At 36.6% G+C, this 12790-nt stretch overlaps 1 long non-coding RNA gene across 3 annotated transcripts in view; it reads left to right on the top strand.

Moving 5' to 3' along the window:
- LOC107313327 (uncharacterized) overlaps positions 1–12634 on the top strand; it is a 30821-nt gene extending 18187 nt beyond the window's left edge. For all 3 annotated transcript variants that reach the window (XR_001554933.3, XR_014946130.1, XR_014946131.1), the window contains 3 exons: positions 459–662; positions 6124–6166; positions 12366–12634. This is a non-coding gene — a long non-coding RNA (uncharacterized LOC107313327). The remainder of the gene's footprint in view (positions 1–458; positions 663–6123; positions 6167–12365) is intronic.
- Positions 12635–12790: the final 156 nt, after the last annotated feature.

The following is a 12790-nucleotide window of genomic DNA, read 5'->3' as shown; positions in this document are numbered from 1 at the left end:
CTTGCTACGTTTAATCTACTGCTAATTACCTCATAATGGTTCTCAAATCTGAAGCTTGTGCTCTTCTATATTTGTTTCTCTTTGCTTGGTATAGCCCTTAAAGAACCCACTGATACCTAAATGCCAACAGCTTCCAAATGTATTCTTAGTTACTGTGCTTAACCCTAATACTTATGTCAGGTTCTAAATTCAGTTAGTCATAAAACTAATTTTGCAACAGAGCTTTTCTTGGCTGGCACTGAACACCTCATAAGCAGGTTGTGCACCAATGGATCTCTTACAATGGCAGTGTTTGAAAACCTAATACACAGTGGCAGGAACTTCCATTTGTGTATGGTATAGTGGTATGCCTGGTGACATGTAATATTTACGAAGATAACTAATCCTAGAGCATAATTTTAGATCTAGATCGCACACAAAACATTATTAAGTAAATTTCATATCTGCTTTTCTTGCAGCTGCATCTATGGTAAGAAGGATTTTGATAGACATCAAATCGTGGGGATGTATCCATTATTTTAAACTGGCTAAAAAGAGATGACTGAATCTCAGCAGCTGCAATCCCATCGTTTTTGATCTGAACAAATCTCTTCAGACTTTCATGGTGGCACTGCGATCACACATGCAATGCTAATGAGAAATATGAAAATACATGGTGGCAAGTAAGTTTTTTTTTTTTTTTTTTTTTTTTTCCTGAGAAAAAAAACCTGAGAAGGTTTTGCGTTTTCAATTGTGAAGATACATGGACTTATGTTTAAGAATAGTAAGATGAGTATTAATCAGGGAAACATCTGAATAGAAGATCTTTCCAGGTTACATGCACACTTACAGCATCCAGTTTAAACTGCCAAAAAAGCCATCTCAAATAACATTTTGTTATTGCTGAAAAATCTCACATGGAAGAAGTCTGTGAACTTTCATTGCATTAATCAAGTAAAGAAGCGTGAGTAATATGTCCCACCTGATATCCAGGAAACACAATCATATCATCTTTCTATCAGATATGTATTTAAATATGTAACTGATGCAATCTAGTAGGAAAATAATATCAAAACAAACAATAGAGGCAGTGGAATGTATTAAATAGTGTTGTCTTCAAAAACAACTATTTAAAAATGCAAAATAGTGACTAGTGCAAAAGCAAGTCCTTTCCAGTAAACAAACAAAACTGTAATAATAGGTTAAAAAATGCAGTTTTCTTTTATTTTTTTTTTTTTTCCTCTCGGATCTTATTACAAATATATATATTAGCTGTAAATTCTACTCATACAATTAATGTTATTGAAGTTGAAAAGAAACCTGGAGGTAATTATTGAAAAGATGATGTGCCTAAGCAGCAGGAGAGTAGCATTCTCAGTTTTACTTAATGAATCATGCTGAAACATTTGTTTGATATCTTTAAACAGTTTTTGTCTACCATCTGTTAGTGGTGAAACAGCAACAGTTATCCTGCTCATCTATCTATTGCAGGGAAAAAAAAAAAAAAAAAAAAAGAGAAAAATAAAGTGAAAGCAAATACTGAATTGAGCCAGACCAAAAATTCTATTAAAAGCAAGTCTTAGAAAAATGACTGCTACCAGGGGATTAATTCATGCTTTTGGAAAGAATCAATGCTGCAGCCCTCAGCAGTTGAGTGGGTACTACAGGATTGACTTTCATCTTAGAGGCTCAAGAAACTTTGATGCCAACCGGTGACGAAAGGGCATAATGTGGTGAGAGAGGTTTATTGATGAGGTCAGCTTAGCACTTGCTGGAGACAAGAGTGGTGTAATTTTTTAGAGAAGAGCTTTCATGGAACAAACACATCCACTGGATATCTGCGTACATAACTGTAATACCATGGTAGATGACTGCTTCCAAAATTATTTGTGTTTACCTTCCATTTATAGTTAAATCAAGGTTGTAGTTTCCATAGTAGCAGATGTGCTTTTTATACCCTTAATATATGTTTTCTTGGTTTCAAACATAACCTCAATGTGTAAGGGCAGTAAAATAGAAGTTTTTGGGCAACAAGGCAAAATAATCATTAATCTAAAAAAATCTGTATAGGGGCTCAGAAAACCATTTCTTGGATTATTAGGAAACCTGGATGTTTGCTGCTGGAATAGTTTGCAGAAAAGGTGACATTTAGAGGTCACAACTCTGGAATACTTAACATAAATCAAAAGTGGGTCTGTGCTGGCATGACTAAAAAACTGTTGCAAAAGAAATGTGTTAGTGCATATTCTCTTACTTGTTGCTTTACTCAGCTTTGAAGTCAGATTTCTTTTTGACATGAGCACAGCCCGTAATACGGAAGTTTTGAGAGCGTGGCATGTAAAAAGACTAAGAACTGTACTGATGATATTCCTTAGCTTCACCATCTGCCTGCACTCAGTAGTTCCAATAAAATCCCAGTGAAACAGAGATAAGATGTGTATCACTAGCAGAGTTGGCAAATCAGCTGCATTAGTGGAACAGTAAAAACAGTTAAAGTTCACATTTGATGCAAAATCTTCTCTCATGCAACACATTGATTTTATTTTCCCTCTGCATCTATTACTTTGCTGTCTTAGTGGAAGTTAAGCATGTAGAAGATCCTCCAAACAAAATAAATAAGTGTAGGTCTGTATTTTAAATAAGCACTTTTCTCCTTCTGTTGCTTCTATACACAATTCCGGGTGGAAAAAAAAAATGTTCCACTGTGACAGCTCTGACCACCCTCCATGACAGGTCAGCAGATGGTATCTATAAGTGATGAATCTGACAACTTTTGGGGTCAGTTCGCTGAAAATGAAATATTGTAAGGGGAAAATATGCACTGTTTTTCAACTACAGTTTCCTAGTACTATCCAACAATAGTGTAAATGGGAATTCAGAGCTGGTCAAAGAAAATCATTTGCTTGCATGTGATTCATAGCCCATTAATCTTGGTTGCCCATCCTCCAGCTTCAGCCTGAAAAACATTTTAGCTCAGCAGGTGATGTTGTCAGTGACAAATGAACAAGATTTAAATAAAGTGATGTGGACAAAGCAAACTGTCTCAAAATGCATCTTCCCGTATTTGGAAACTGTGATGATTCTTGTCTTACTGGAAAGAGTGCTACTAGCTCTGTGGACTTGAACCAACAGAATTAAATAATATATTACTTAGTAAACTTTTTAAATTAAGTGAAACATTTATGAGAAGCAAGTGCTGTTATGTACCTTGTAGGATTCAATGGAGTCTTTCAAGCTTTGCCTTGTTTCAGTGGAAATTTTTCACCTGGAATGTAAAACAAATTGCACCTAAAGTAAGAGTTCCATTACTGGCTATGGATTTTCCACAATAAATAAGGATGTAGTGGTTCAGGTGGCATGATGCAATGTTTTCAGTGGTCTAACAATCATCAAGTTTTGGGATCGTGAGATAGTGTGGAAGTGAGGAGTAAATGTGAATAGCGCAGTGTTTGTATTGAGAGAAGAAATTGAGGGTAGCAGAAATGAAACAGCTGCTGTGGGAACACTAGCCTGCAGAGGGAGACAGTTCTTTCTGTTTCAAAATGCAAAGAAGATTGAAGCAGGAGAGGTAGTAGAAGTAGAAGGAGTCCAAGGCAATGCTGCTAGTACTCATATTTGCTTATTAAATGCCTTGTGGATTCTATTGTGCAGATGTATGCTTACAGCACAGTTTTAATGGGCATATGCCCACTGATGCTTAAGAAGCAAGTGTCATTCTCTCAGCAAGTTCCTTTTGCTCTTTTTGCCTCTTGTTATTTAGCAGCTGACCATACCTTTGGATCTTTCTCTGCTTTTTACCCATACAGGATATGATGCAATACACTTTACAAAAATTGATGTCTGAGTGCATATCTGTGGTCGAACATGTTTCTAGGATCTTCCAGACCAAAGTGTTTCAAAGTCTTTGATAGATTTATACTTGCATAGTGAAAAAAAATTAGAAGTATATAAAGAAGCTCTATGTTCCAGTTTTGTACTGTCTTTGTTGCATTAGATGAATTTTAGATTTAATTATATCACATTCTTGAACATGGGACGAAGATATTTTTTAGCTTGTTCAAGCTTGGTGGATGAAATCTGAAACTGAAATCTGGATGAATAAGTAAAAAACAGGGAGCAATTACCAATAAAGATAATATGACAAATAAGGACAAAGTAAGAGCTGGAGTTTCTGGGGTACAGTGGATGGTTGGTGTTCTTGATATGAATACAGTTTTCAGACAATACAAAATTTTGTCAAGTGATAGCAAATTAATGGTGTGGCATATGATTATATGATAACAACTTCCATTTCATTAACAACATTTGGGCGCCGCCGGTGGCGCAGTGGTAGGAATGCCGCTTGCAACACCAGAGACCCTGGTTCGAATTCCTCCTGTGACACAAATGGTAGAAGTGCTGCTCTGCTACACAGGAGGCTCGAATCCTGGGGGTTGCTTTGCTTCTGAAAATGGTGGATGGCAAAACTGTGTTAGGACTTCCAGGGAATCCTCTTTTTCTTGTATCATGGTGGTTGACTGCTTTGCTGTGGTTAAAGTTACTAGTACCTGCTCAGGCTTATGATCTGGGAAAACTGTGTGGTGACTTACGTGCCTGATGTTAATGGCAGTTATCACTTAGCCTGGGGCAGGGGGGGGGTCTTCATTATTCTGGAAGAGAGGGCATATTAAGTACTGGGGCACAGTTACAACCATTTTATCCCAAGAAAATAATTTCTTGAAGAAATAGAGGAGAATAAGATGAGAGTGAACATTCAAAAGTAATCTAGCCTTATTATAAATGCAGAAAAATTGGAGAAGTGCAAAGCAGAAGGGCAGGTTAAAAGAAAAAGAAGAAAAGAGACACTTGCAAAGCTGCTGAGGAGAAATTGGAGTGATTAAATAAAACACAGAAGGAAGTGGAAGTTAATCCTGGTTTCTACAACTTTTCTTTGAATTTTAACACATGCAATATCCCTTAAAATGATTTTTTTTTTTTTTTGGTCATTTTTCATGGGTGACTGCTGTGGAGATCCATAGTCCTGTTGGAAGAGAGGAGAAACTGATGCTGTTTCTAAGCCTGATCCCTTTTTATTATGTAAAATTGTCAGAATGAGGTGAATCTTTGTCCATACTTATCTCCCACACTCAGGTGGTGGATGAAAATTTTTCTATTGCTGTGGAAGATAAACTTAGTTGTAAAGCACGGGAAATGCAAAAGATGATGATTTGTGTCTTTTATTCAGTGCTTTATATGTGCTTTATGTAGCTGGTGTTACATAGATCAGCACACCTTTAGGCTTCACATTGTGGTCAAAAAGCCTTGAGAAGTTCTTTCCCTTTAGGCTTTCTTGTCTGACTCTTGTGTCTGTAATTTCCAAGTTACTGTGCTGTGTATGATATATTTTTTAAATTATAGATTTTTTTTCCCCACATTCTCTAAAAAAAGAATGTCTTTCTCTAGCCAATGTGGAAGGCATTTTTGGAAGACTAATCTTTAGTACACATCTCTGTTCTCTTTAACTTCATTCACATAAATACCTTAGCCTGAGTACAGGTTGCTATTTGTGACCCAGGAACTTGTCAATTACAAATCAAGTCTCAGCATTTAGACTCTAGATTAGATAACAAACAATTACCTCGTGATATGTGAAGTGCATGATCTCTGGATTTATATTTAGCAAAAAAATAGGGGGTGGTATTTTCTGTCTGACAGGGTTAGATTCTTACAGTGGCCAGGACAAATTTCCTGCCAGAAATGATTCTGGATGAGTAGGAGTGGAGTTGGTGGGCAGTAAAGAGTTTAAAGGGAAGCTAGTGAAGAGAATATTGTCCTGACAGAAGAAGGAAAAAAAATAATAAAAAAATAAAAGAAGCTATTCAAACACAGATATCTCAGGGGTAAAGGGTAAATGTCTCACTGAGTGACAAAGTAAGGTCAAGGCAGCCATGGCATGGATTGATGGGTGGACTAGATGATCTTAGAAGTCTTTCCAACCTTAATTATTCTAAGATTCTTTGATCTCTCTGCATTAGTTTGAACCTTCCTCTAGAATGTGGCTTTTCTGTGACCAGCTCTTCCAAATTTGGGAGACTACTGCTTCTTTTTGTGATAAAATATTTTCCTTAGCAGAAGGTTTTAGCTACTGTTTTTATGTATTTTCAGATCAATAAACCTGCAAATGTTCTGTGGCTGGGAATTCTTGTAGGTAAGTCTTGACAAATGTGGTTGAGAGATTTCTGTCATGCTATGGTAGCCTATTTTCTTCACTGTGGTGTGAATACAGGAAACAATTGTGGCAGCTGCATGACCCAAAACCTTCCCAGAGACCCACAGGTTAGTTAAGGATGAGGGATTTCAGCTTATTGATTTGGACAATCATGGAAGAAAATGTCAAAATTTCCAAATCATTGAAACATACTATGGATAGTTGTTTAAGAGAGATTGTTTCTGCTCATTAGGTGTTTGCATGTGTTCGTAGACATCCAAGAATGTCTAATTCAGTCTCAGTTCATCAAAAATGCTAGTATGGGATAATCACTTTGAACACTTTCTAACTAAGCTGGCAAGAATATTTCTTCATATGGTGCTCAAATGATGCCGAAGGGATGCTTCTGCAGTAACAGCCTACCTGGCAGTCTAGATTCCATGCTCTTATTTTTGCATATCCGAAGAGAAGTGCTTGTATTTGCCTGTTACAAATGAAGACAGAACCAGACTTCAAGATGTTTCCTAAAATCTTAGAAAATATTCATTTTGCCAATACTTTTGCCACTACTATTCTGAAAAAGGTATTTCTACACTCACAGAATCACAGAATCGCAGAATGACCTGGGTTGGAAGGGACCACAAGGATCATGTAGTTCCAACCCCCCTGCCTAGCAGGGCCACCAAACATACGCCTTTACTAGATCAGGTTGGCCAGGGCCCTGTCCAACCTGGTCTTGAACACCTCCAAGGATGGGGCATCCATAACCTCCCTGGGCAGGCTGTTCCAGGGCCTAACCACTCTCCTAATGAAGAACTTCCCCCAAACATCCAACCTAAATCTTCCCTCTTTTAACTTAAAACCATTTCCCCTAGTCCTGCTATTGTCAGCCCTTTTGAAGAGTTTACTCCCCTCCTGGGAGTAAGTTCCCTTCAGGTACTGAAAGGCTGCAATGAGGTCACCCCACAACCTTCTCTTCTCTAGGCTGACACTAGAGCTACATGAAACTATGAGTTCTCTAGGCTACACTCATAGTTTGTGTGAGCAGTGATATCAATACGAACAGCTTTGAGAGTGGTAGGCGTATATATTTTTTTTTCTTTTGAGGAAATGGATGCTATTCTTAAAACTAGCACAGATCTGCTTTTCTAAACTACCAATTAGACAGTAAGGCTCAACAGGGCATGCAATTAATTATCATGGAATAATAATAGCTGTGGAGATTTATATGTTACAGTAGAATTGAGTGTTATAAGTACATGGGAGATACAGAATCAACTGAATAAAAACTATGGATGATATGCTTTGGTCCTAAAATAGTGGGGCTTAGCTAAATGAAGGGGAAAAGATGAAGTTAAATTAACCTGTTACTCAGAGCTGGATTCAAGCATAAATGGTTTAGTATGAAGAAATATTTAGACAATCTGGCATGCTACACCCTGCTGATAGTTGCCTGTATGAGAGCCCATTCATTGTGTCTGTGGGCAGTAGAGTTGTCAGGTGGCTCTTTCCCATTAAGGGAAGATGATAGGAACTGAATCTGTTCTCTTGCAGAACACCAGCTCTCCTGAGAAGGAAGGAGATGGCAGTACAAACAAGGTGGATGAAATGCCACTACAAATCTAAGTGTGCTTCTTGCCAGATAATTTTCTACTGCCAGATAAACAAACAGAATAAAATTCCTGTTGTTTCAACTGCCTAACTACAGCACATGTGATCACAGCTTGGATGAAACACCTAAGCTGAACACAGAGCTCTGTTACCTTACACACTGTCACCAAAACTGTAAACAACCTTTTTAAGAACCAGCCTAATAAGACTGTCCTAAATAGTGCCAGAATGTTGTCCAAGAAGGAAACATTTGTAAAATCTGACATTAGTCCAAGTACTGTTCTCTTTCAGGTTTGGTAAGCTATTGGAAATCTTGAATCATCCTGCTAATGCTGTATCAGTTGTGCTGCAGTGTGGGGAATGCTGGAATCTTCCATAAGCAGAAACTGAGTAATCTGTGTGAAGTCTGGGGTAGACATGTGAGGGCAAGGCATCATGGAATGAACCTCCTGCTCTGAGCAGGATGATGATGATCACAGAGAAGAAAGTAGCAATTTCACTGAGTTGTTTCAGACTTTATAAAACGCAGTCGATTAAAATACTTAACAGTCATTAAAACCAACACAATGAAGTGAAAGATCACTTTTCAGTTTCTCAATTAGACTCCTAATTGATAGACACCCAACTAAGAGATTTCCTTAAGAGAAGGAAGGGCATCATGGTTTCAACTCCTGCTTTGCTGAATGTTTGTTTATGCAAAGAGAAAGACCCTCGTGGAAGACTGACAGTACAGTTTTGCAGCCCAATGATTTAGGTGGTAGGTAATACACTATTTCTGAAGCTCTAAGGATTGAACAAGCAATTTATGGCTGTTCAGTACAACTTCACTTGTTACAACTTCAGTAAACAAAAAGATCCCTGAATTCCTCGAGTCATGTGTTAATCTATGTCCAGCTGCATTTGGGTTCTTGATGCAGAAACAAAATCCTGAGGCTTCATTCCTTGAGAAGCTCAGCTGTGTCTACTGGCACCTGTTACCAGTTTGGGAAAAATAAAACATACCTGGGATAAAGCAAGATCAGTCTGACTGCAACAAGCTTTGTAGCAGTGACAGGAATTGAGCATCAATTATGCAAATAAGCAAGGGGCTTTAAAAAGGCTAAATAACAGGAAGAGTTGAACAGTTTTGATCTTGCTGATTACAACATGAATATCTAGAACTAGTCTTGCTTTCTGGTCATTATGTAAGCACAATTACGTGTATTGTTGGTTTGTGGGGTTTTTTTTTTTTGGTTTTTTTTTTGGTAGAGAAAACAATTTTTAAAAAATTATTCTGTCTAGTTTCTTAATTTTCAGTTTGCCTAACTGAAAAATGGGTTATTCTCAGAGGGATAATAACTGTGATTACTATGCAGGATGCTATATATTACACATATGTTGCATTGATTAAATATCCATAAAGTTATCATCTTCACTTTTATTTCCCAAAGTAATTGCTTATTACTTTTTGTTATACTGCATTTCCTAGTTATTTTAAATATTTTAAGCTACAGAGCTCTGTGAGAAGTGGTTTTCTACCCAGTGCTTACAAAATAATTAATTTTTGATGTACATTTCTATTGTTGTCTTAAAATTTCCATCTCAGCTCACGTTTGATGGTGTAAAGTATTGAATTTAACATGAATTCAAGCACAAACTCTGTTTTGTGAATGAACTATTTGTTGTAGTTTCTTACTTCCAAAAGCAATTATGTGACAACACATGTTTTCCAGTAGCTTCTATTTTCTGCTTCCAGTGTGCATTTTCTTTGTGCATACTGTATGCCCTGTAGATGCATCTTCTGCATTTATTTGGTAACCTTTGCTACATAGCTGTACTGCCACCTACATTTTCTATATGGAAGAATTTGAATTAAGCAATCTGAGCATATTCATAAATTATTTTGCTGGAAATATGCCATTCTTGTAAAAAATATACTGCAAATTGCTGTAGTTGCAATAGTTTATTTTGTTTATAATAAATAGTTATGAATTATGAAAAATGTGGCACAAGTTATGGAACAATATTGTAAAATCAAATTTTACCCTATAATTGGAATTGGATTGTCTGCCAAAGTGGTAATCAAAATATATTTTGAAGTTGGTTTACTATTGCCAGTATGTTTTATTGCAATGGTGGCTCTGAAAGTAATACCTCCTATTTTAATGTGTTGGCTCACAATGTCAGACACAGATGTTAGTGATATGGCAGTAGAGGCTGAAGCTTCCCCTCAGTGTACAATCACATTCTGTCTCTGAGTTACAGGTGACAGCAGAGGGACAGGCTTACAGAATGGTGTCTGACATGGAAGTGTGTGTGAGGCAGAAGTGTGTCAGTTAATTCCTCCATGTGGAAAAGACTGCACCCACTGATATTCATTGATGCTTGCTGAACATTTCTGGAGACCAAGCAGTAGATATGAGCAGAGTGAGGTGTTGGGTGCTGCACTTTAGCTGCAGTGACAGTGACAGTGGATCACCTCTGGTTGTGCAGATTATTATGAGCGTGGTATGCAGTCTCTTTTCATTGCTGGTGAAAGTGAGTAGCTAATGGTGGTGATTAACATAATGCCTTGTAACTGAGTATTTGCTCCATCAGTGTTCTTTATTGAAGTTCCCACCAAAATAAAACATGAAAGAGTAAGATTAAATCCCAGAGGTGAAAATAAGTGGAGTCAGATATTTTTTTCATTCCAAAGTATATTTTACTATCTAGCTTTATGCTGTAATTTCATGGTAACTGCAGAAAGTGAGTATAGCTGTGCAAAATCAGAGTACTTACAAATACTAAAATGCTTATGTAACTATCAATAATCAGAAGACCCAGCTGATGCTATTGAGATTGACTCTATAAACACAATATTGTTTTTCTATTCTTCTTTTTTTTCACGATGTTAATGATGAATGTAGTTTGTAAATCCACGCAGCCAAGATAATGTAGAAGCTGCAGTCTGATTCAGAGTTTTATCATAAATTTACTATGGAGCACTGCTCACATCTAGAAATGACAGATTCTGTTCATCAGCGTTTGAAGGAGTGGAATGCTGACTGCAGGTATAGATTTAAATTTTAGTAGCTGTGTGGAATGAAAGGATAATGTATATTTTGGCAAGAAAAACTACTCATACAAATGTGGGTGGAACTGAGTAATGATAGTAAATGTAAGGGGATGAGAGGAGCTAATTTGAGCAGAAGTAAAGTTTTTGTGTGTATATGTAGAAATAGCAGTTGCCAATATGAACATTAATCAGACAAATACACTGCTTGCTGCTGCTAAAGACAATTTTAATTCCATATTTACTACTGTGATACTTTACTTTGAGCATCACACTGTTCATTTAAATGGTCATGCTACTCATCTTTATGTTTCTTCCAATTACGACATATAGCTGAATATTAGCATTTATTTCAAAACCTTTCTACCAAGGTACAGCGTCAGCAGAAAGGGAAAAGACAGATAAATGAAGCTCAAATAAGTATGCTAGCTTTCTTAGCTATGCTAAGATTTCATGAATACATATTCTTCAAAACCTAAGAAAATTGTATGACTTTTGTAGGTAAAACTTCCACACACATCAGTTTCCATTTTGTCAGACCTCAGATAGTTTTAAGAGTCATTAATTCAGTGTATGACATTGCCACTGACAGTGTAACTAGAGTTCTTACACCAGCCTTTGTGTTTACTGCCATTAGCCTTTAATCACATAATCTAACACTTTTATGTGTGTATCACTGATGTAATTGCCCTTCTCACTTACATTACATAGTTCCCCTATCTGAGTCTGCATGCAAGTAATTGGAGGGAATATATTTGTGCTTCTCAGTACAAAGGTACAAATTTGTAAAACTGCCACCAAACTATTTTTTGTGTGTTTGATCACTTAAGGGAAGATTTTAGCTTTACTAAGGAATTAAGAATGTAAGACCTCTGTAAACAGATCTCAACACTGCTGTCATCAACTCTATTACTCAGTCAGGGATATTCTCACAGACAAAAAAATGAGAGAAACTAAAGTAAATTAAAACTCACACTATTGAGAAACAAGCTGTTTACTTGAAGATCTTTTTTGTTAAGAGGCTCCAACAAAGTTGCATTTCAGATGAATGTGATAGTGACATCCCAGGTGACAGGTGCAGGTGAGGAATTGAACAGAAAAAAATGATTTATGAAAATGAAATTTCCTGTGGGATCCTTTCCTTCTTTGTTAAAAATAAATAAGTAAATAATTGTGGGTTTTGTTGGTGGTGGTTTTTTTTTGTTGTTGTTGTTGTTGTTTTTTTCCTGGAGCTTCTGTCCATGGGGCTTATGACTTAGCAGTATTCCCCAAAATATGCAGAATGTGATGAATTCAAAATACGTGTAGCAAACCACTTTTTCTTCCTGATTCAAGTATGTTTTATTTTCCTGTTGCATAAAAAATGATTCTTAGCTTTTAAGCTCTCTTCCGCAAACAATGTCTTAGAAATATCACTCACTTTTATTTAATTCTCAGAATTTTAATAAGGCATACTGAGCATTAATATTTAATCTCACTTCTAAAATTATTTTTTCCATGGTAGTATTTGTTCAGTTTTATGACTAACTGAAGTGCAATACGTTTGCATTTCAGGGCTCTAAGAAGAATTAAGAACTTCTGTCTGACACTGTAGAGTTCATTCAAACTCATATTCAGCAGAAAAAAGAAGAGCCACATAAGAGGTCAATGGGAGCAGGGGGAAGGCAAAGAAAAAAAAAAAAAAAAAAAGAAAAAGAAAAGAGGAGATTGTAGCTATTTCTGAAGAAGAGGGTATGAGGATAGACACTTCCTCCAGAATTACTGTTTGGTAGCATTGGTTTTGGATGTTTAAATTGCTGTCCCGTTGTTTTAAACTGTTGCCATTAAAAGTCAGATTAAATCATTTTTGTATTCATGTATAGTTTTATTGGGTTTTTTTTGTTTTTTTTTTAATTGCTTGTGTAATCAATATTGCATTTCTTAGAGTGAAATTCATTTCCTTATTGGTGAGTGATGGTGTTACATTCCCAAGGGACATA

This window comes from Coturnix japonica, chromosome 4, assembly GCF_054131305.1.
Source record: "Coturnix japonica strain WE chromosome 4, WE-NBRP24, whole genome shotgun sequence".
Lineage (NCBI taxonomy): Eukaryota > Metazoa > Chordata > Aves > Galliformes > Phasianidae > Coturnix > Coturnix japonica.
Note: the sequence above shows the minus strand (reverse complement) of the source record. Positions and strands in the feature narration are given on the sequence as shown.